This window comes from Sorex araneus, chromosome 3 (assembly GCF_027595985.1).
Source record: "Sorex araneus isolate mSorAra2 chromosome 3, mSorAra2.pri, whole genome shotgun sequence".
Lineage (NCBI taxonomy): Eukaryota > Metazoa > Chordata > Mammalia > Eulipotyphla > Soricidae > Sorex > Sorex araneus.
In genome coordinates this window covers 5,166,503-5,190,296 of record NC_073304.1, presented here as the reverse complement: position 1 = coordinate 5,190,296, position 23,794 = coordinate 5,166,503, and positions in this window count along the sequence as shown.

The window sequence follows — 23,794 nt, the reverse complement described above, 5'->3', positions numbered from 1 at the left end:
TTACAGAGTTGAGCGAGAGCCCAGGGATGAGGAAGCACAGGCTGTGGGTGGCGGGAAAGCACCGAGTGAGGCTCGGAGAAGGTGTGCAGGCTGCAGGAAAGGTCACACGGACCTCAGAAGTCTGTCAGAGAGCTCAGTAATGAGGGGAAGAGGTGGGCTGCAAACAAGACTGCACTGCTTCTCTCCTTCTTTCCACCTTCCTTCCACCTATCGCCCACCCACTGATCTATCCATCCTTTCATTGGTCTGCCCATCCATCTATCCATTCATCCATCCATCCATCCATCCATCCACCTTATCATTCCTTCATTCATCTATCCACCTGTTAACCTATTTACCCATCCATCATAACATCCAACATCTCCTCTCTTCCTTCCTTCCTTCCCTTCCTTCCTTCCTTCCTTCCTTCCTTCCTTCCTTCCTTCCTTCCTTCCTTCCTTCCTTCCTTCCTTCCTTCCTTCCTTCCTTCCTTCTTTCCTACCCCCACTTTCTCTTTTTCTTCCTCCTTTCTTATTTTCTCTCGATTCCTTTCCTATTTGTGTATCTTCTATCCACCCACTTACTACTGCCCATTCATCAGTCCATCCATCCATCCATCCATCCATCCATCCATCCATCCATCCATCCATCCATCCCCTCCTATCTGCTGATTGTATTCTACTTGACTCATTTTTCTTTCCTCCCTTACTCCTGTACCCTCCCTTCCTTCTTTCCTTCCTTCTGTTCACCCCTCTACCACTAACCTATTCATGCTCTACCCATCCAGACATCCATTCATTCCCTCCAGGCAAAAAAACAGGGGATGCTATAAAGATTTTTGAAAACGGATTTTTTCCTTTCCCTTTGCTGTGGTAACACACTTGTCACTATTTTCGCTACAGATACAGCAGTTAATAATAGCTTCCGATGTGCTATTATAGTCCTCTGATGTTTTACAACTCATTTATTGGGGAGGGAGGGTTTCTTTGTGGGCTACTGCAGGCTTGGTGACCAGGGGTCCCTCCTGACACTGCTCGGGGGATCAGGTACAGTGCTGGGGCTCGAACCCAGGCCTTCTGCATGCGAAGTCTGTGCTCCAGCCTGCCGTGCTCTCGCTCTCTCTATGACCCTTCAGCTCAGTTTCAAGCTCTGTTTTACCTGAGTCTCACAGTTGCTTTAGGTAGTCGGGCCAGGCCTGTTTGACTCCGGGGCCAGATAAGGACATGCTGTTTACCGTGTTTTCCAGGTCCTACTGGGCATGGCTGGGACCTGAAATGAGGCCTGGAGTCAGGTCCCTGATGTCCCAGGAGGCTCTGAATCAGGAGGAGTGGGAAGCCCTTCTGGTGGCCACTGCAGGCCGGCCCTAGCGAGGAGTCTCTAGTCATGAATGGGAGGATGCCTCTTTAGCATGCAAATGCTCCCGACGTCTGCACGCTGTATGCACAGAAATGTCCCCATTCATGGAGTGGGAGACAGCTGGAAGTAATCTCAAATGCATTATGCATTGTGATTGCATTGGCAGAGGGGTAAGAAATGTTAAAGTTTTGTTACAATAATAATAACCATTGTGACAATACGGTTTGTTTTACTGACGCCCATTTTTTGGCAACTCTATCGTTATAAACACAGCATGTGACTGTACTTTAATGAGACTGTATAAACTTACGCCTGTTGACGGGGGATATATTTGTCAAGCTGTTCTCCACTTCCCAGGTCACTTGCTCCCCACGGCGGTGGCCATTTGACCTCCAGCTGCGGGCTTGCTGGGACTGTGGTTCAAATGCCCAGACTGGCCGGTGGAGGAGCCCCGGGTCCAGGCGTTCTGCCCTCTGGTTGCACGTGGGAGTCATGGCTTGCCCTCGAGAAACACAGCCACTCAGCGCTGGAGAGAGAGAGCTCAAGGGCTGAGGGCAGCGTTTGCAAGCTGGAGGCCCCGTCTGATTCCTGGTACCACATGACCTCCTGAGCACTGCTGGGAGTCATCTCCCGAGCACCACCGGGTAAGGCTCACCAGCAAACAGACAAACAGAGCAAACGGGCATGCCTGGGTACTTCCCCTAGAGGAGTTCCCTCTGAGTCTCTATGCAAAGCGCCAGGCACTTGGCATTTGATTTTGTTTGAGGGCCACACCTGGAGCTTCTCAGGGCTTCTTCCTGGCTCCGTCCTCAGGGGTCACTCCTGTATGGGACTTGGGGATCCAAATGGGGTCCCAGGGATCAGTGCGTAGTTGGCCGCATACAGCCTAAGACCTATCTACTGAACTGATTCCAGCCCCTGGCACTCAGCATTTTCAAGTGTCCCTATTTATTCTTTTTTTTTTTTAATTAAATCACTGTGAGATAGTTACAAAGCTTTCATGTTTGAGTTTCAGTCATACATGATCAAACACCCATCCCTCCACCAGTGCACATTTTCCACCACCCATGTCCCCAATATCCCCTCCTCTCCATCCCAGTCCTCCCCCTGCCTCTATGGCAGACAATTTCCCCAATACTCTCTACTTCTGAGCATTATGTTTTTTGGGCATTGAATTTTCCCACCACCATTCAAGCCTACCTGCCAGGGGCAGACGCTAGATAATTTATTTTCCATTGGTCATTTTGAAAATCATGAGAGCTCGCGCAGCCGCAAAAGTGGCCGCACACTTCTGGAATTCTAGGTTGTAAATGGTCGGGTTCCAGAGACATCTCTGTAGGGCACTAATCCATTTTGGGATTCAACTGGGAGTCTGTCACTCAGCCCTTCTCTGACCTCTGGGTGTGTCCTTGAAACAGATTTTGAATTCTGGGTCTGGGATGGGGTGGGCAATGGGAAGGGGAGAGAAGGTGGATCAGCCAGGAAAATGCGGCATTTCTACTAAGATCCTGGGAGGCTAAGAAAACAGTTCTCTCGCCCTTCTTGGGGTAGCAAGGCTGAGCCAGCTAGATTGGGCCTCTACCTGGAGTTCTCCTTAAAATCCAGCCCTGGTTTCAAATGGATGAAAAGGTCTAGCTTTTGTTTGTTTGTTTATTTATTTTTGTTTGGGGGCCACACCCAGCAGTGCTCAGAGTTACTCCTGGCTCTGTGCTCAAGGATCACTCTGGTGTGCTGGGGGAATCACGTGTATTGCTGGGTGTGTGCAAGGCAATGCACCATCTCTCCGGCCTTTGATCCTGCTCTCTGAGATCTCCGTGACTAGCTGGTGGCAGTCTGGTGGGGCTGACAGGGACAGAGCTGTGGGCTCCACGAGCATCTTCCAGAGATGGGGACAGGCACAGGCCAGTGCTTCAGGGAGAGGGGGACATGGGATGGCCCAGGGGACAGCATAGCAGGGATTGCACTGGATCCGACTAAACACAAGGCAAGTGCCCTACCACTGTTGAATGTCCAGCCACTGTGGGCTTAGGGTACAGTGCTCAGTGTACACAGCAGCGAGGCAGATGCATCTGACTCCACACCGTGAGGTGGAGGCGTCTGACTCCACACCGTTGGAGCTCACCTCTGTCAGGTCACTGTGAGTTCCACCTTTGGAGTCTTACTTTTTGATTCAATTGCAGTAAATCTCCTGTGTCCATTGACTGTCAGAAACCATTCCAGTGATTGCTTTTCCTCGGGAGGAAGCGTTGGATTTGGGGGGGACACACGTTGCTGTGCTCGGGACTGGATCTTGCTTCGGATCACTCCTGAAAGTCCTCAGGGTGCCATCGCCAAAGTCAGGGATGGAACTGACGTCAGCCATGTTCAAGGTAAGGGCCTTACCCTCTGTTCAATCTCTCTGACCCTAACTTTAGTAGTTTCCAAAAAACACTTTTAGGGTCCAGGGAGAGAGTAGAGGAGGTGAATTGCTTGCCTTATATGTGGCTGGCCCCAATTTGATCCCTGGCACCGTGTATGTTTCCCTGAGCACGTCCAACAGTGACCCCTGAGCACAGGATCAGGAGTAGCGTCTAAGAACCATCCGATATGGCTCCCAAATCCCCACACCAAACAAAACAAGGATAAAGGTGGTTTGTCCACGAGGAACTCGTCACATGACGGAAAGCAAAGCTTCTCCACATTTAAAACCCTAAACCAGGTGTCTTGACGCTGTCCATAAAACTGACCAACTATGTTAGGTTGTGCGAAGTCACATCTCATCTGCTACGTGATCTCAGCATAGCCAAGCCAGTGTGGACTGTCCAGGCTTCCGGCCTGGGGGAAGACTGACCACAAAGGTTGGTTACTGTCTACTTTCCAGAAAATGAGGAAGCGGCATTGCTTTTGACCTCCAGCCCACCTGCCTCCTCACCAAGAAGGGAAGCTGCTGATGGGGGCAGGAGTCTCTGCTGGCATAACCGTGCTGCTGGCCACCTTGTTCTCAGGAGAGCACCGTGACCTGGTCTCCCTTGCTGGGGTTCTGAGGCCACCTAAGCAAATGGCCTGTGGCCACCAGCAGTGAGGTACAGATAGTACCCAGTGACTGTCAGAGCCTTGACAAAGTCTCACTTCTTACAGGTTCTCAGGGTTTCAGACTAAGTGAGAATACAGACTGCCCAGGAACCTGGGATTTTGAAAAAAAATAACGATTTTTTTTTTCATCTTGGCATATAAATCGTGTACAATGCTCTAAATATTCTAAATAGCGCATTGAGGTAGTGGTCAAGTGTAACGGGATGTCCTGTACCTGATCCATAGCGTTTGAAGGAAATTGTGCTCACTGGGGTCCAAGGAAGAGGAGGAAGAAGATTCTGGAAGGTCTGGCACTGAGTCCTCCTGCTTCCTGCCAGGCCAGGAAGGGACCCAAAGGGCCGAACTAGTCATGTGACTCAGCCCAAAGCCGAGCAGTCCCGGAAGTACAGCTCTGGGAGTGCTGGGGGCAGAGAAGGCAGAGCTGGGCGAGAAGCCAGAGGCACAGGTGCTCCCCGCGACCCCGGCGGCCCCGAGTGGCCCGTGACAACAGAGACCTTGCGTGGGTGGCTGTGACTGAAGGAAGCCTGTTTCACATTCTCGGGGGAGCTGGAAGTCCGAGGAGAGGGGCCCGGCGGGGGACCTCCCCACGGTGTGTGGCAGCTGACGTCTCTTGCCTCTTCACCCAGGGTCGGAGCAGGAAGCGCCACCCCTTCACGGGGCCCACCCACTCTCCACACCCCCTCCCGCCCGCAGGGCTCCCAGCTGTGAACTGGAGAGACACAAACGTTCTTCCCCGGGGCTGGAGCGATAGCACAGCCGGGAGGGCGTTTGCCTTGCACGCGGCCGACCCGGGGTTCGATTCCCAGCATCCCACGTGGTCCCCCGAGCAGCGCCAGGAGTGATTCCTGAGTGCAGAGCCAGGAGTAACCCCTGAGCATCGCCGATATGACCCCAAAAAAGGCAAAAACAGAACAAAACGAAACATTCTTTCCAAGCAAACGGTCTCTCCCTTTGGACTCGACTGTGCTTAGTGGAAAAGTCCCCTCAGCCCCTGGAGCTACCCTCACGGCTCCTCCCATGGGGGCGAGCAGGTGAGGGCAGGGTGAGGATCCTGACCTGGGAGGATCTCCCCGGAATCGCCCCGCCTGCCCCCCCGGGGGGCTCCTCAGAGACACAGGTGGGAGCAGCAGCGCGGAGACACGGCCAGAGGCAGCTGGAGGAGCCCAGCGGAGGACGTCGGGCCACGTTCTCCTCGCCCGTCCAGGGGAAGGACCCTCCACTGAGACGCTGGCCTCAGCCCCGTAGGATGCACGGCTGCCCCTGACCTCCCAAAGGGTCCCCAGCGTCTGTGACCGCAGCCACAGGAGACCCACAGGCCCCTCAGGGTAGCACGAGGTCGGCTCTCAGGGGGTGGATATCTGGTGCGGTGACCGCTCTCCCCCCCACCCCCCAGCAGGGACACCAGCTGAGCCAGAAAGCCAGACGCGGAGGGAGGGGGAGGTGTGGAGATGGACACAGGCGGAATGAGGAGCGGATGGGGCCCTGGAAACTGGGCTGGTGGCCGGGGCGGTGCCAGCACCTGGCTCTGGTTGCCTCAGTTAGGTTCCTGGTTTCTTTTGTTTTTTTTTCTTTTTTGTTGATTTTTTTTTATCACATGGGGCAATGCTCAGGGGTTACTTCTGGCTCTGCCCTTAGGAATTACTCCTGGCAGTGCTCAGGGGACCCTATGTGATGCCAGGGATTGAACCTGGGTTGGCCGTGTGCAAGGCAAATGCCCAACCGGCTGTGCTATCGTTCTGGCCCATTTCTGGTTTCTTGAAGGCACTTATTTTTCTCTCACCGCTCGGGCACATGGCCGACCTGGGTTCGATTCCTCCATTCCTCTTGAAGAGCCTGGCAAGCTACCGAGAGTATCCGCCCTCACGGCAGAGCCTGGCAAGCTCCCTGTGGCGTATTCAATATGGCAAAAACAGCAACAACATGTTTAAAAATGGAGACGTTACTGGTGCCTGCTCGAGCAAATCGATGAACAATGGGACGACAGTGCTACAGTGCTACCCTGTAGGAATTAAAGACTGCTCTGGACATTCTTGGTGGTTTCAGTTGCCCTAATAGAATCTTCCAGAAGCCTTAGGTATGTTTGGTCTCGAGCATTCCAGAGCACCAAGAAAGTGTTGGAGGCTCTTGGCAGGGATCGGGATGGATTAGCGTAAGAGCTTCACTATCAGATAAAAGGAGACTTGGGAAGAGAATTTGGAGCCTCCATGGTGCTGACTTTGAGATTTGTGTGAATAAGAAGCAAGAGTTTTCTTTTTTTGTAGTAATACTTTTAGAGAAAAGCTAGTTGGATCAAGAGAAAGTCGAGCTGGACATTGAGAAGTATCACCGGTCACGGCTCTGCCACCTTCCCCGCACCCCATCCCCCATCCCCAGAGCAACTCGAAGATGAATAAGAGCCTTGCCGGGTGTTGCATTCTGGGAACAAATATTTGGCATGGTATAAATATGTCGTGAGCAAGGGAACGCATGAAAAGCTTTTGAATGATTTTCATAGACTCTTATAACTCAGTCGAGCTTTTATGTATCTAAATTTATCTATCAATGGGAGTTGGAGGAACACTGATCTATTTCGTGTCCCATCTTTGTTGGGTGAAGCCGCCCTTCACACTGGGCCGTGCTCTCAGCTGTCAATCAAGGGAGTTGTCGAAATTCCAGTTTTCTCCGTTGCGCTTTCTGGCCAGGGTGAGAAAATTTTCAAAAGCTTGATTTGGACCCTAGTGCATTGCATGATTCGGGGGTCTTACTTCTTGTTGTTTTGCTTTCCCCCCTCCCCACCCCCAACATCAGCACATCCTTGCCTTTCACCGGCACTAGAATTGCTGTCGGGACAAGGCAGGAGGGTCAGGGAGCAGCAACAGGCCCACGGACACGATTGATCATCCCCGAGACTCCGTCCCAAGATGCTCCTTGGATTTTCTCAAGGAATGAACTGCCCGGCGAGAATCGCTGTGGGGCAAGGGCCAGAGAGGAAAGGTAGTAGGGGCAGCAAGGAAGACGGCGTGACTTCGGGGAGCCTTTGAGCTGTGGAAACTGCACGGTGCCAGCTCAAGGCTGTCTCAGCACAAATATGGGTGAGGGTCTCCCTGGCCACAGGGCCCCGGCTTCCAGCTCTGTGGGGGACAGCTTCTCCCTCTGTGTGGCGTTCAGGAAACGGAGCTTTTCCAAAAGATTCATTCTCCCTCCTCTCTCTCCTAGCAGAGGCAACCCCACGCTTAACTCCCCTCCCTTCCGTGGAGTCTTCCTCATTTTTCTGTAAATCATGTTTGATTTAAGTGTTGAGGCCTTGACATAGCTTCATAATTCAGAGAACATTGAAATTTATGAAAGCACAGTCTTTGCTTCTTTCTTTCTTTCTCTCTCTTTCTTTCTTTCTTTCTTTCTTTCTTTCTTTCTTTCTTTCTTTCTTTCTTTCTTTCTTTCTTTCTTTCTTTCTTTCTTTCTCTCTTTCTTTCTTTCTCTCTCTTTTCCTCCCTCCCTCCCTCCCTCCCTCCCTCCCTCCCTCCCTCCCTTCCTTCCTTCCTTCCTTCCTTCCTTCCTTCCTTTCTTCTTCCCTTCCTTCCCCCTTCCTCCCTCCGTTCCTCCCTCCCTTTCTTCCTCCCTTTACATTATTCTTCCTTTCTTCTTTTCCTCCTTCCTTCCTTCCTTCCTTCCTTCCTTCCTTCCTTCCTTCCTTCCTTCCTTCCTTCCTTCCTTCCTTCCTTTCTTCTTCCCTTCCTTCCCCCTTCCTCCCTCCCTTCCTCCCTCCCTTTCTTCCTCCCTTTACATTATCCTTCCTTTCTTCTTTTCTTCCTTCCTTCCTTCCTTCCTTCCTTCCTTCCTTCCTTCCTTCCTTCCTTCCTTCCTTCCTTCCTTCCTTCCTCCCTCCCTCCCTCCCTCCCTCCCTCCCTCCCTCCCTTCCTTCCTTCCTTCCTTCCTTCCTTCCTTCCTTCCTTCCTTCCTTCCTTCCTTCCTTCCTTCCTTCCTTCCTTCCTTCCTTCCTTCCTTCCTTCCTTCCTTCCTTCCTTCCTCCTCCCTGTGCTGAGCTTCTACTAGTACTCAGAATCAACAATCTCATTCCTATCGCAGGAGGCTCCCGGTCTGTGCAGTACCACATTACTTATCAGAGGATCTCTCCGTGCTCCCCCCCCCCACCCGTCCCCGTCTCTACCATCTACCTCTGAACTACACTACCTACTTTTTTAACCCGTGCTTTTCTTACCTTCGCCTTTCGGGAAGCTGACCTTTCAGCCAGATGAGGTCATTCTCATCATCAATACCATCAACAGCGGTAGAGGAGAGTGAAAGCAATGCCGCCTCAGCCACTGTCCCTGCGGACGGCCCAGAAACTCACTGTCTCCAACCCTACACTCGTTTCTCCCTCCAAGTGCCCGCTTTGACACACCAGCAAACACTAGCGAGAAGGATCAATCACTCACCCCCCACCCAGCCATTTCATCTTCCTGCTGGGGTGCTCTTCCGCATACCCCCGTCTCCTAATAACTGCAACTTTCTTCCTGAGATTCGGGTTGCCTCGAAGGTCCTGTGGGAGGCCCAGCTGTGTGCCTGGGTATGAGCTTTGGGGAGCCCCAGGATCTTTCCACAGTTCCCTGACCTGGCATCCTGTCGAGTCAGTGCTCTTGGGAAGCCAAAGTTTGCTTTTTCCTCCCTGTACCCTGAGCTTCTACGTGCTCCTATGGTCCCTCCCATCCACGGGGGGGCAGGAGTGTTGTGCTTCCGCAAAGAGCATCTGGAAGCACCACTGGTTCCCGGGTCAGTGTGTCTGTGTGTGTGTGTGTGTGTGTATGTGTGTGTGTGTGTGTGTGTGTGTTGGGTGGGGCAGGAGGGGCCGAGTGGGGACACTCTTTCAGGGCCTTCTTTCTACCGGAAAAGACACCTTTCTTAGATGGAGACCTGCATCCTCCCAGGAAGCCACTGTCCCCAGAGAGTGGTCCCGTGGGCGATGGACCAGCTGTCATCAGGGTGGAGATGGAGAACTGCTCAGCAGAGCCAGGCACTAGGCATTTTGCTAAGCACTTTGCATGCTAACACGAGATAATTGAAATCACACTAAAGTTCAAAAGCCTCATTTGTGTACATGAGTCTAGTGCCAATTTATCTATTACTACACTTGAATAATACAGAATTTTATTCAGTACTAATAGTGTGGGGATAATTATATGTTTTTCACACATGTGGAATTAATGGCACTAAATATAAAATAAGTAATCTGGAAAATTAGTCTTTAGGAGTTTCATCTCATATTCAACACAAAAACATTAATGCGGGTGAAAAATTTCCCCCCACAAGCAGGACAAGAAACGTTTAAGGAACACTTAAATGAAGATAAATGTCCCCACCAGAACTTTTTCTATGCTAAATTGGTCGAAGGTGCAATTTCCTAATTGCATCAAATAAGAACTTGGGCAATTTGGTCTAAGGAGCACAGCTAAGTAATTAAAAAGTAATTTTTTTATTTCGGTGGTTCCCTTCAGCGAGCATTAAGTGAGCAGTTTTTATGTAGAGACCGAATGACTAGAACATCAGAGCATCCATCGAAGAGTGTCTGCTAGAACCTTCTGATCTCAGACTGATGGTGGCCAAGGATCTCTCAGCTGAACAATTTCTGCTGCAGAAGATATTCAACTTTTTGGCTAAAGAGAACTTCAAAGAAGGTTTGGCTTCAGGCATGGCTGCATCCAGATGCTGAGTGCTAGAGCAAGCAGGCAGGCTTGGTGTTTGCTCAGTCTCTTGGCCCACAGTTGCCTATGTTTTTGCTGGTTCTTTTCTTGTTGAAGTGGGGTGGGGATGCTCCCACACAGTGCTTGGAAGTCCGGGGTTGACTCCCAGAGACACTCAGTCACCAACCCAGTCAAGCACTCAGTACACCCCAAGGCCTAGGGGTGTGGTGTTGCTCAGGCCCTCCACATTCCCACCCAGCAATGCTTGGGGGTCTCCAGGACTGCTCCTGTGGTGCTCAGAAGGCCATGTGGTCCTGGCGATGGAACCTGGGTCACCCTGTACTATCCCCCCAGCCCCTTCCTGGTTCTTCTGACACCAACGTTCTCATTTGGACCCTCTGCAATAGCCCCGAGTCATTCTCGATTGGTCTAGGACAGGTCACGTGTCTTTCCCGGAGCCAATCACTGCAGCCGGGGGACTACTGAGCACTTATTGGTCTAGACCTTGAAGACATTGTGTTCTAGGAGGGGGAACTAGAAATGGAAATGGAGAGTCCGTGTTGAGTAACGGGGGTCCCTACTGGATTGAGCACACTTGGGGGACTGAGCAGTGACATGGTGTGGAGGCCTGACTGTAGGGAGAGGGATGGGAAAGAGACCAGGGGGCAGGGAGGGAGCCCAGGTCACACAGGAAGGGCCCTAAACACCACGGAGGCAGCCCTGGCCTGGCCATTTTTGAGCTGCTAGTTGTTCGGACAGTTCCGTGCTCTCATCACTTCAGGTTCTCGTGATTAGGCATGTTACTGTGACTCCAAGTTTAAAAAAAAATCCCTGAAACTTCTTTCTATTAAAGAATAATGTTAATTGCAGTATATATAAAAGAGGGTTATATGGCCCATTGAGTTTATATAGATTGAAATGCTAAGTAGGCCCAACTAGAAGCTGGATGGGAAGAGAGGGTGGGTTCTCATCAGCTTTATGTCCCTTTTCCTATTACAGCCTACCCCTGACAGTGCGAGAGCAAGAGATGCAGTTCCCGGAGAAAGACAAAAGAAATAGCCCAAATCCCACAACCCTTTTTGTTGCATGGGAATCTGTTTTGTTTATTCAACAAACTAGTGCCTTCTTCAGTGTAGGACCAGGAGGAAGAGGAAAATGCCCCATTCCTACAGTGCCCCCACTTGGAAGCTTAGATGATGAAGGATTCAGGTCCCAGTTCCTGCCACACCCTCCATCCCCCAACCATCCACCCATCTATCACCACTCATCCATCCTTCATTCCATCCATCCACCCATCCATTCACCACCCATCCATTAACTGATCCATTCATCCACTCAGTCTTCCATCCATTATCCATCCACCCATCTACCCACCCACTTACTCACCCATCCACACATCCTTTCACCCTGTCATCCACTACATCCATATGCCCATACATCCACACTTCCATCCATTCACCATCCATCATCCACCCATCCATCCATCATCCACCCATCCATCCATCATCCATCCACCCATCCATCCATCCATCCATCCATCCATTTATCCACCCATCTACCCCCTTGTACATCCACCCACATCCGTCCATTCAGCTATGCTTCCATATTTACTTCCATATTCATCAAACTTTTCTGAATGTCGACAGTGGCTTGGCACATGGAACATCTTGACTCAAACAGATGACAAATAGCCTAGCTCTTGCAGAGCTGATCTCCCCTTAAGGACACACAATAATCAGACAATCACAGACAGACAAATGCCCGCGTCACAGGCAGAATATGGCGAGGGGTCAGTGTAAAATGGTGCCCATTGGTGTGCATAAATACACACATAAGCTCATATGTTTGTATATCAACATATGGAACTTTATATGCAATTATATAAAAATATAAAATAAAGACTTGTAAGAATATATCTAATTACATATGCAATAATATAACTAAATTAAAGGTCTATTAGATTGTATATAGTTACACAGATAAATATAGTAAATGCAACTAAGGTAAAGTTGTATAACAGTGCACACCTGGGGCCAGAGCGATAGTACAGTGGGTAGGTATTTGCCTTGCATGTGGCTGACCTGGGTTCAATCTCTGGCATCCCCTATGGCCTCCCAAGCACCACCAGGAGTAATTTCTTTTTTTTTAATTTATTTTTAATTTTTATTTTATCACCATGTGGAAAGTTACAAAGTTCTCAGGTTTATGTCTCAGTTATACAATATTCAAACACCATCCCTTCATCAGTGCCCATATTCCACCACCAAAATCCCCAGTATACCCCCTGCCCCCGCCCCCTACCCCCAACTGTATAACTGATGAATTTCACTTCATTTTCTCTTTACCTTGATTACGTTCCATATTTCAACACAGAACTCACTATTGTTGTGGGAGTTTCCCCCCAAAAAAGACAGCCCTATTAAGGAATCATTTGATAATTAGTTTTCCATTAAAAGATTGTATGTTTTCAGTTTTTAGAAAAGGCCGCTAATGCAGCCACGCGGTTCGGATGTGTCCCAGTCCTGCATCCTGGAGCCGTGTTAGTTGCTGCTCAGTGTCGCCAGGGCTCCATCTGGAGAAGGTGTGGTGGCTGCACCTCCTCTGTCCGGATCCCCAGTGTTGCTGGCCCTGATTCGGGTCTGGAGCATTCACCAGGAGTAATTTCTGAGTGCAGAGCCAGGAGTAACCCCTGAGCATTGCTGGATGTGACCCAAAAAGCCAAAAAAGAATGTACACAGCTAGCATTATGTAATTATAGATACTTACACAATGTATTTGTTTAGTTATATGCGTGTCTTATCTATATAAGGTATCTAAAGACCATGATTATGGATGTTGGTAAGACCTAAACTCTGTAGTGAGTTATTTGAAGCCCCAGAAGATGCCAGGGTCCCCAACAAGGTAGTGGGGTAAGTCTGTTAGGAAAAATGAAGTCATGAAATTTGCTTATACATGGGTGGACATGGAGAGCATCATGCTGAATAAAATGAGTCAGCAGGAGAGGGACAGACACAGAAGGACTGCACTGTTTGTGAGACATAAAAAACCATGATATGAGACTAACACCCAAGGACAGTAGAAACACGGGCCAGGAAGATTGGCCCACAGCTGGAAGCCACCTCGAGATCTGGGGGAGAAGGCAGCTGGGAGAAAGAAGGGGCCACTCTGGCAATGGCAGTTGGAAACGATCACTCTGGACAAGAACTGCGTGCAGAAAGCAGGGACAGGAGCAAGCACGATAATCTCTCACTCAGCAGCTGTGTCGCAAACCAGAATGCACAAAAGGGGGGGAGATAGATAGATGGATAGATAGATAGATAGATAGATAGATAGATAGATAGATAGATAGATAGAGACAGAGAGAGTGAGAGAGGGGGAGAGAGAGAGTGAGAGAGAGAGGGGAAGAAAGAGAGCGAGGGAGAGAGAGAAAGAGAGAGAAGGAGAGAGAGGGAGAGAGAGAGGGAGAGAGAGAGGGAGAGAGAGAGGGAGAGAGAGGGGGAGAGAGAGGGAGAGGGAGAGAGAGAGAGATGCATTTTGTTTGTTGTGTGGGAGGGAAACTGGGGCCATTGGTGGTGGCAAGTGTGCAGGGCTGAAGGACTGGGTGTTGGAACGTCGTCGTGTGACTAAACCCGATCGTGAACACGTTTGTAACTGTGCTTCTCATGGGTGATTCAATTTTTTTTAAAGTAGCGGGGTGGGTTTCATCTAAGAGCCAGCCAGCAGCCTGGACTGGGGCACAGACACGCCCGCAGGAGCTTTGGTCCCGGCACCCCGGGTGCCTCCACCACCTCCCAAACCTCCGCACTGCCGGCCGACGCAGCACCCCCGGGCCGTGCCTGACCATCGGCTCCTGGCTCTGGAGGCCGGGCCGTCTGGCTTCACCCCGGCCACTCTCACTCGCTCTGGATACTCCCCCGCAAAAGCCGGAGTGAGTAACGCTGGGGCACAGGGCCGGCAGCTGTGCAGCTCTGGGTTTGACCCCAGAAGGAAAGGCAGGTTGGAGGCCCCGTGAGAGTTGGTGTTTCAATCCCAGAGGTGAGGAAGAAGCTGGTGTCCCAGCTTGAGCCCCTTTACCCCTCCTGTTGGTTCCCATCAGGCCTGGCCGGATGCGGCGAGGCCCACCCGCAAAGGCGAGGGTGGTCTTCTTTACTCATTTCACCAACTGAACTTTAATCTTATCCACAACATTCCCCACAGAAACACTCAGGATCCCGTTGGACTCCGCATCCGGGTGCCCTGTGATGCAGTCAAGTCAACACATCAACTGAGTCCATTTGACTTGCAAAAAAGCAAGGGAAGCAGAGAGAGTAGCACATGCAAAGGTCCTGAGGTGGATTCTGGCTTGGGTGCTAGGAATCTGGCTTGGGTGCTTAGAAATCCAGGGGAGGGAGCATCGTACACAAAAACGGGGTGCTGGGAAATGGGGATCAGAAGGAGGTGAGGACAGGCGGTCCTGGGGAGTTCTGCCAGGACCAGGACCTGGGTTTTCGGGGTGCTTGGCCCCTGATGCTGCGGGCCTTGCTTGCCCCCGTCGAGATCACCATTGGCGTTGCTGGTTCCCCATGTCCCTTAGCTTCTTGATCCACTTGCCTTCTGCAGCTGCTGTCACCTTGGGGGAAGGCGAAGTCGGGGAGAGAAGCCCTCCAGCCCTGGGCCTCCCAGCCGCACAGGACACAGCGTGACACGCGTTTGTTGGGACAGCTCAGGGAGCTGATCTTTTGAGTGGAAAGATAAAATCTGAATGAGAAAAAAAAATGTATGCATTTCTCTCTCTCTCTCTTTTTTTTTAAGGATTTTGCAATTGGATCCAATCTCTAGTCAACTAAATTCAACAAACATTTGTTGCTTACCGTCATTATGCAAGGCATTGTGTTGGGTACTGGGGATTCAGAAATGAAAAATAAAAATAGATACACAATAAACAAACTACAATATGCCAGTCTCCATACCGAGTGTTTGCATGCATTAACTCGCCTTTGATTCCTGCCTTTGCCCTCCGAGGCTTGGCGTAGCCGCCACAACACGCTCCTCCTGCCCCGGACGTGCCCATCTGGAGCCACGAGGAAGCCGGTAACTCCATCTCTGCCTTCTCGGAGGCCCAGAACGGGGAGCTGAGCGAGGTTCCGGCGGGAACTGGCCTAAAGTTGCCCAAACGGTTATGCCTGGATTCCACTTTGGCTGGTGCATGGTCTAGGATCTTGCCCCTGCTGCTCGAGAGGGGGCGTGTTGCTGTGATTGTGGGTTGTGGGGAAGGCGTCCTGCCAGCGCAGTTCAAGGCGATGCGAGTCAGAAGACCACGGCCAGGCAGAGCTAGTCTCGCTCCACGGGTCGCTTGGATGGAGCCCACCCGTCACATCTCGACACCGCTTCGTAAGGGCAGGAGAGCCAGGCGGGGCCTTTTGGGGGACGGCCACCTGGTGAGGTGTGGGGACAAGAAGCAGAGTGCAACCTGCCACCATGGGGCCTTTGGGAGTTGGGAATCACCCTCTGCTACCTCCGGTCTCTTCCCTCACCACCTCTCGGTTCTCTCCCCGCTTCCTCCTGGAAACTGCATAATTACTGACGGTCTCTGGTTCATTGCATTTGGAGTCACCAATGTTTTGCCTTCAAGGAAGGGAACCATCGTCCTCACTGTCCCTTCCCCTGCACCACAACTCTCTTGGCAACCTTGAATCATCCAAATCAGAGTCCTCAGGCTTATATGGTCCTCAGCCCCCTTTCAGGAAAAACAACATCACTTGGTGCAGTGAGCAAACAGGAAGTGCTCCCTAATTCCTAATTCCCCAAGGCCACCATCATCCCGTGGATTTTCCAATGCTGCTCTCCCCCCTTAAGCCTGTATCACCCATTATGGGAACCACTGATGCCAAAAGTTAAACTTCTTCTGTCACATGGAATGACTGCACTCATTTGTGGAATATAAAGTAACATAATGGAAGACTAACACCGAAGGATAGTAGAGACAAGGGCCAGGAGGATGGCTCCATGGCTTGGAAGCCGGCCTCACATGCTGGGGGAAAAGGCAGCTGAGATAGAGAAGGGACCACCAAGTAAAGGACGCTTGGAGGGCCCGCTCGGGATGGGAGATGCAGGCTGAAAGTAGACTATGGACTGAACATTATGGCCACTTAGTACCCGTATTGCAAACCATAACACTCAAAAGGAGAGAGAGCGAGTAAGACGGAATGTGCCTGCCACAGAGGGGAGGGGGCTGGGGTGGGATGGAAGGGACACTGGGAACATTGGTGGTAGAGAATGGGCACTGGTGGAGGGAGGGGTAGGTGGTCATTGTATGACTGAAACATAATCATGAAAGTTTATAAGTCTGTAACTATATTTCATGGTGATTCATTTAATAATAATAATAATAATAATAATAATATTGTCTCTTGCCCGCATGTCTGGCTGTCTTCCCAGGGGCCCATCGGAGGGGATGGGCTCCAGCTTCCCTCCCCATCTCAAGCAGAGCTCCTGGCGGCCGAAGACCACCGAAACATAGCTACAGCCATGCTCGAGGCCCCTCTCCACACGTTCGGACAGGCCTCACGCGCATGAAGATGCTGGCAGAAGAACCCAGGTGTGTGTAATCCCATCAACGGCCAACATCCAGAGACTTAAAAGCGAGCTCCCAGAAGCGTGTGGCCGCTTCACGGCCGCGTGATATATTGTAGCCTACTTCTCCCTCTGGGAGAAACTGGCAATCCTCTGAGAGTTTCCTGCCCACATGGGACAGCCTTGCAAGCTTCCCATGGTGTATTCATATGCTAAAGCCAGTAACAAGCTGGATTCCATTCCCCGACCCTGAAAGGGCCTCCAGTGTGACATCATTGGAAGGGCCGAGTTGAGAGAGACTTCTAAGATCTCAGGGAAAGGACGAATGGAGAGGTTACTGAGCCCGCTCGAGAAATTGGTGATTAATGGGATTTTGTGATCGTGATCATGAATAATAATAATAATAATAAATTTTTCTGTCAATTTTGAAGAAAAACAGGAAGCACCCAAGTGGCCAGACTGTCCTGGTTAAATCTGGGGTGACTTCAGAGGCCTCCCCCAGCCGGGGACCCCACACAGAATATGACCGTACTCAGGAGTGGGGCCTCAGTCCACGACGATTAGCTTCTTAGTAAGAAGGGGAGGATGCGAACCAGCACCTCGCACACAGGGAAAGGACGGGGGGTGGGGGGCGGGAAGAGACTTCATGGTGAGCACTGAACACCCAGAAACGGAGCCTCCTTCCAGCCCTCGGGCGGACCCCACTCAGCGCACCCTGACGGTGGGCCTGTGGCCTCTGGAAGGGTAAGACCACCTGTGTTCTCACGGGGATTTCCACAGTCCTGGGGAGCAACCACAGTATTGTCCACACTGCTCTCTCATGAAGCATTTTAGGGGGCTCACAGTGGGGCTCAAGGGCCCGTCAAGGGCCTCTCCGCGTGGGGCGCACTATCCGAGGCACGTGGAAATGAGTGACGAGGTCGGGAGGAGGGAGGAGCAAAGCCAAGTGTCCCCGAGGCTGAGGGCTCATCCCACACCCTTTGGGTCAGAGGTGGCTGCAGAGAGAGGGGATCTCACCCTCTGGCATCGCCTCCTGGTGGACCACACCATCGCCCGCCTCCTGACGCCCCCCAACTCTCTCCCACTCCCTCTGAGCCCTCCCTTGGCCTTTGCCGGGTCTCATTCAGGCTCTGAGCCATTGGTTCCACTTCAAAGCCGGAAGGAGCAGAGAGGCGAGGCGGACAGACGGGGCTGGCTTGGGAGCTGCATGTTTCCCGCCAGCCAGGGCCACCTGCAACCTGCAGCCCGGAAGTCCTCTCTGCACCAAGCACCCAAATTGTGCTCCGGGAGCCGTCGGGTTCAATGCCGCTCCTGCTTGCTGTCAGGAGGAATCGGTTTTGTAAGGCAGATGATCAGGAGTAAAAATTATTTTTCTAATTATACTGTACTTCCAATGCATAAGATGTGATTCATATATAATCACTGTTTTAACGTTGTATTTCTTCCATGGGGGGGTGGGGGGAGAAGGGATGGGACTAAAATATCAATATTCTCCTTAAAATAGACGATTTGTTCTGACATGTAATTTAGGTGAGGGATGAGATATCAATTAAGAGAGGGTAATATGACATCGTACTTTTTTTTTTTCTCATTTTATGTTGCTATCAAAGGCATTTGAACCTTCTCCTACTCAATTAGAGAAAACCACGTTAATACCAGGTTGCAGTAAAAAGAACGGGGGCAGAAAAGACTCCATTCTGAAAGTATTTTAATTTACTTTGACGTATCATTTAAACCATGGGGGGAACGAGGTGCATCTGGTCATTCCGGTTGTTCTCAAATGACACCAATGCATTGAAAACAATCTTCCTATATTGGTGATTATATAAGGGGCCATGCAGAGGGGAGCGGTCGGTATTCTGGGAGACCATGCGGATTAGAAAGAATGAAGTTGGGTTTGAAAATCCATGATGTTTTGGGGGCTGCTTTGAGACAGAACTTGCCGGGCTGATATTTCCCCAACTTGATTTAGCTTCAATGTCTAAAACTTATGTTCACCTTCATTTGCTGGATCAAATAGTGTTGAATGAGGGTCATGATGTATGGATCGGGTGTGGAGAGGAACTCTGGTGTTTTAGGAATTCCTTTTGTGCACACCTTCCCTGGTGTTAGTTTCTGCAACAGAGGGAGCCTAAAACATACTTTACAGACCAATGACGGGAGAGCCTGGCAAGCTCCCCGTGGCGTATTCATATACCAAAAACAATAACAATGACGGGTCTCATTCCCCTGACCCTGAAGAGCCTCTAAAGTGGCACCATTGGGATGTGGCCAATGCTGTGCAACAAACAAGAAGCTAGGGTGGACTCTCAGATCAGTGCTCCGTGGGCTGTAAACCCACCACCTGCCCACAGAGCAATCGGCAGCTCCCAGTTTCCTTGCAGACGTGGGAAGCTCACCATGGTGGCACCCTGAAGAAACAGGAAGTGGATGATCTTGATTCATAGCCCCATGTTGGCACTTATCAACTCTAGAAACGGAACCTCAGTTTCCCCACCTATCCCTAAAAGCATCCTCTCAGTACGTTTGCTTCCAGAATTCAACGAGCCAGCGCTCCCGGCCTCCTGATGACTGCCCAGTAAGCACCAGCGTGCCAAGGCTAAAAATAATAATTTCTTTCATCCTACACTATTTTAAGCCATACTATAGGGCATGTTATGAATGATAAGGAATAATAAGCGTCTTATTAATGCTCCTCAGGATAATCATTAGCAGATGCCATCAGAGCTCATGTATAAACAGGAGCCCTCGGAGTCTCCCCCGAGAACAGGCAGGAACGGGAGACAAAGTCGTTACCCATCACGGCAGACCAAGCTCTGAATTTTGATCAATTCCCAGGTTTGCCTGCTGAGCTAGAGGCGTGTAGATCGAGTCCACGATTAGGCAGATAACGCCTCTGACGAGTGCCCGGTTCCTAGTCAGTGCTTAGTCAGTGGCGGTGGCTAATCACGGGGCAGCTGACCACGAAGGGTGAGTTAGCAGTGCCTGGCCTGGGGTTCAAGCGGACAGGCCTCCCTCTGAGGGAGCTGAGCATCAAGTAAGCAGGAAAGGCAGGCGGCTACTGAGAGGCACGTTCAGGAGTGTCTAGTGCTGAGAAGGGGAACTTCCGGGTCAGTATCAAGAGCGCCTTGAGGTGGGGCACCGCTGAAGCACGGGGCAGGAAGTGGAGTTCCAGCAACCCCCTGGGCTTTGTCTTCCCCAGCACAGGAGCCCTAGAGGGACTCAGGCGCCCATGTCAGGAGTGTCTGCTCCTTGGTGGTGTCTCACATCCTGCCTTGGCTCATGCACTAAAGGGAAGAGGCTTTGACAATGCGAAGTTTGGAAAGCCAAGAACGAAATGAGGAGCACGGATGGAAACCTAACCCGAGGATGTGTCTGTCTGCACTGAGGGGTCCATGTCTGCCCCTGGTCCGTGCTGATTTCTGGGCACCTTGCTGGCTTTGTGGCTCGCTGGACCTGTCTTGAAATTGCAGGTGAGTTTTGAACGAGGGCCCCGCACTTCCTTATATCCCAAATGATGTGGCTGGTTCTGCCTGCTGTGAAGAAATACAAAGGGACAAGGCATGTAGCTCAAGAAAATGCAACAACAACAGGGGCTGGAGCGATAGCACAGCGGGTAGGGCCTTGCATGCAGTCGAGCCGGGTTCGATTCCCAGCAACCCATAGGGTCCCCTGAGCTTTGCCAGGAGTGATTCCTGAGTGCAGAGCCAGGAGGAACCCCTGAGCATCGCCGGGAGTGACCCAAAGAGCCAAAAAAAAAAAAATTGCAACATCATGTTCATCCAAGGGGCTAAAAAAGGAATTAGACAGACCTATTGTTTCTGCTTACCAAGCTGGGCCAGTGCTGACAATGCGGGTAGCTAGTGGGCATGGCGGGTACTCGTGGCTTTTGCATGGGGTCGCCAGACCTCAGGCTCCACCTCCCGCTCTCATCCTCATCAGCTCTGACCACCAGTGAGGCCCAGGTAGGCTCTTCATGCACACCCACGAGTCTGCCTTCCGGGGGACCCCAGTCACCAGCTCGCTGACAAGTCTTCCTCCTCCCCAACCAGAAACCAGACACCAGCCCCCTGACTCCCAGTGCTGGTCCAGACCCCGAGGCTCCGACAGGGTACAGTGGGGTGTTGCGCCTCCTCTAATCTCTCTTGCGATGATTTTCTGCCCCTTACAAAGGACACATGAAATGCATTTGTGCAAAGTTTCAGATCTCAAAAGGGCAACGATGTTACCTTACTGGAAATAAGATAAGGAGGAGGTGAAAAATGTTAGTAGGATGTTCTTCAGATTTACACAGACACATAAGCACACAGGGAACACAAATATACTCTCATACACGGACACACACCCACACTGAGGTACACACATAAATATACCAGTACATGCAGGTAGGTATATACTGGTATATGTGTATGTGTACATGCACACAGATATACACACCACTATATATATAGTGCACACGTATACTTTTTTGGGGGTGCGCACACCCAGCAGTGCTGAAGATCTACTGTGCTCAGGGGATCACTTCTGGCAGGTTTGGGGGATCTTATGGGATTCCAGGGATCAAATCTGGGACAGTTGTTTCAGTCCTATACATATACATCCTTATGCATGTGTATGCAGTCACATACATATACATATGCTGGTACATACATAGACATGTACACAACACAGAGAAACATATGCCCATGCATGCATAAATACACACACCCATATATATAGGCATAATATATGCAGATAGATGCAATGGTACATTACACAAACAAACATGTTTATACATATACACAAGGCATATACCACACATAAACATGCATATACACATACCTCCATACACAAACATACACATAGACAATTTCAGTAAAAGCATACATATGTATATGCAAACGGACACACAGGCATATACCTATCCATGCCTTAGTACACACAGACATGTGCATACATACACATAGTACCTATGTGGATATGCACACAGGAGGCTGGTCCTAGGGCTATTTGTAAGGAACTAAGTATTTAAGGGCAGGGATACTTTGCATTTATTGGTAAATATGTGCATCATCAGACCGAGCCCCTTACCAGACACAAGGCTTTCGAGATAACCCTGGGGAAAGATAAAGGGGAGCTAAGACGCCAACAGTTACTTCACACTCGCCATGTCACAGCACTATTTTAAAATCACCCCCAATTTAGGGGTTTTGAGGCTGTTTAAGGATATGACAGAATAATCCAAATATATTTCTTAGTGGAGAAAAATAGGATACAAAACTGTTCTCATAAGATGATTTCAGGTGAGGCAACTATGGAGCGGTTATATTTACGCTACAGGTACACACAATATCCAAAATATACAAAACAAACTGTTAGTATGTTCGTATGTCCCAGGGACGGTGTCTGGATCTCTGAAGGGAGATGCTTCCGGCTTTTCTTCACTCTCTTTATACGCATTTTATAATGATCTCGTAAATAGTGGGAAGCTTTGATGATGACTAGTAAACTGAGATCACAGAGCGGGGGTGGGCAGCCAGTCGGTCTTGTTGGCGCGTTAACAGGGAAGGGGAAAGAACAATGAGCCTGAGCCTGGGCTTGAGACTGTGCCTCGGGAAATCTTAAAAGTCAGGCTGAGAAAACTGTTATCCAGAAAGAAGCCTCTGGCTTTTTGGGTCACACCCGGCAATGCACAGGGGTTACTCCTGGCTCTGCACTCAGGAATTACTCCTGGCAGTGTGCGGGGGACCATATGGGATGCCGGGAATTGAACCCGGGTCAGCTGTGTGCAAGGCAAACACCCTGCCTGCTGTGCTATCGCTCCAGCCCCGGCAGAAGGCTCTGGGCAGCCACAGCAGGCTTAAGAGGGATGCGGTCACAGCCCACACTCCCAAAGTTCCTTGGGCACAGAATGCACTGAGGTTTTTTGGGGGGGGGGTCACACCCAGTGATGCACAGGGGTTACTCCTGGCTCTGCACTCAGGATTTACTCCCAGTGGTGCTCAGGGGACCATATGGGATGCCGGGAATTGAACCTGGGTCGGCCGCGTGCAAGGCAAACATCCTACTGGCTGTGCTATCGCTCCGGCCCCAAGGAGGTGTTTTTGGTGAGAGCTGTGGGGCAAGGAGACCAGACAAACAGGGAAGGCCCTGGGCACGGGAGTAAGAGTATCCAGGTCTTTAGCACGGTGGTAACATTAGTAGCGGTATTTCAGCCTGAGTACAGCAGTAACTGGGGACTGGAGCGATAGCACAGCGGGTAGGGCATTTGCCTTGCATGCAGCCGACCCGGGTTCGATTCCTCCATCCCTCTCGGAGAGTCCGGCAAGCTACCGAGAGTATCCCGCCCACACAGCAGGGCCTGGCAAGCTCCCCGTGGCGTATTCGATATGGAAGAAACAGTAACAACAAGTCTCACAATGGAGACGTTACTGGTGCTCACTCGAGCAAATCGATAACAATGGGGCGACAGTGCTCCAGTGCTATAGCAGTAACAGCAGCAACCGCACTCAGGTCCTAGGCTTAACAGTAACAGACTTAGACTCTGGGTATGGTAGTAGCAACAGTAACAGTGCTCAGGCCATGGGCACAGAGTGATGGTACTTAAACTTTAGGTGCAGTAGCTCATCTATGGTATATAGAATAACAGAGTGGGAGACTATCACCCAAGAACTGTAGAAATAAGTACCAGGAGGTCGACTCCATGGCTTCGAGGCTGGCCTCACGTTCCGGGGAAAGGGCAACTCAGAGAAGCGATCACCAACTACATTGTAGTCGAAGGCCATGTGGGGGAAGGGAGTTGCGGGCTGAATGAGGGCTAGAGACTGAGCACAGCGGCCACTCAACACCTTTATTGCAAACCACAACAGCTAATTAGAGAGAGAGAACAGAAGGGAATGCCCTGCCACAGTGACAGGGTGGGGTGGGGGGGAGATGGGAGTGGGGAGGGTGGGAGGGACACTGGGTTTACGGGTGGTGGAGAATGGGCACTGGTGAAGGGATGGGTTCCAAACTTTGTATGAGGGAAGTATAAGCACAAAAGTGTATAAATCTGTAACTGTACCCTCACGGTGATTCTCTAATTAAAAATAAATAAAATTAAAAAAAAAAAAAACTTTAGGTGCAGTAGTAACAGTGCTCAGGCTATGGGCACAGAGTGATCGTACTTAAACTTTAGGTTCAGTAGTAACAGTGCTCGG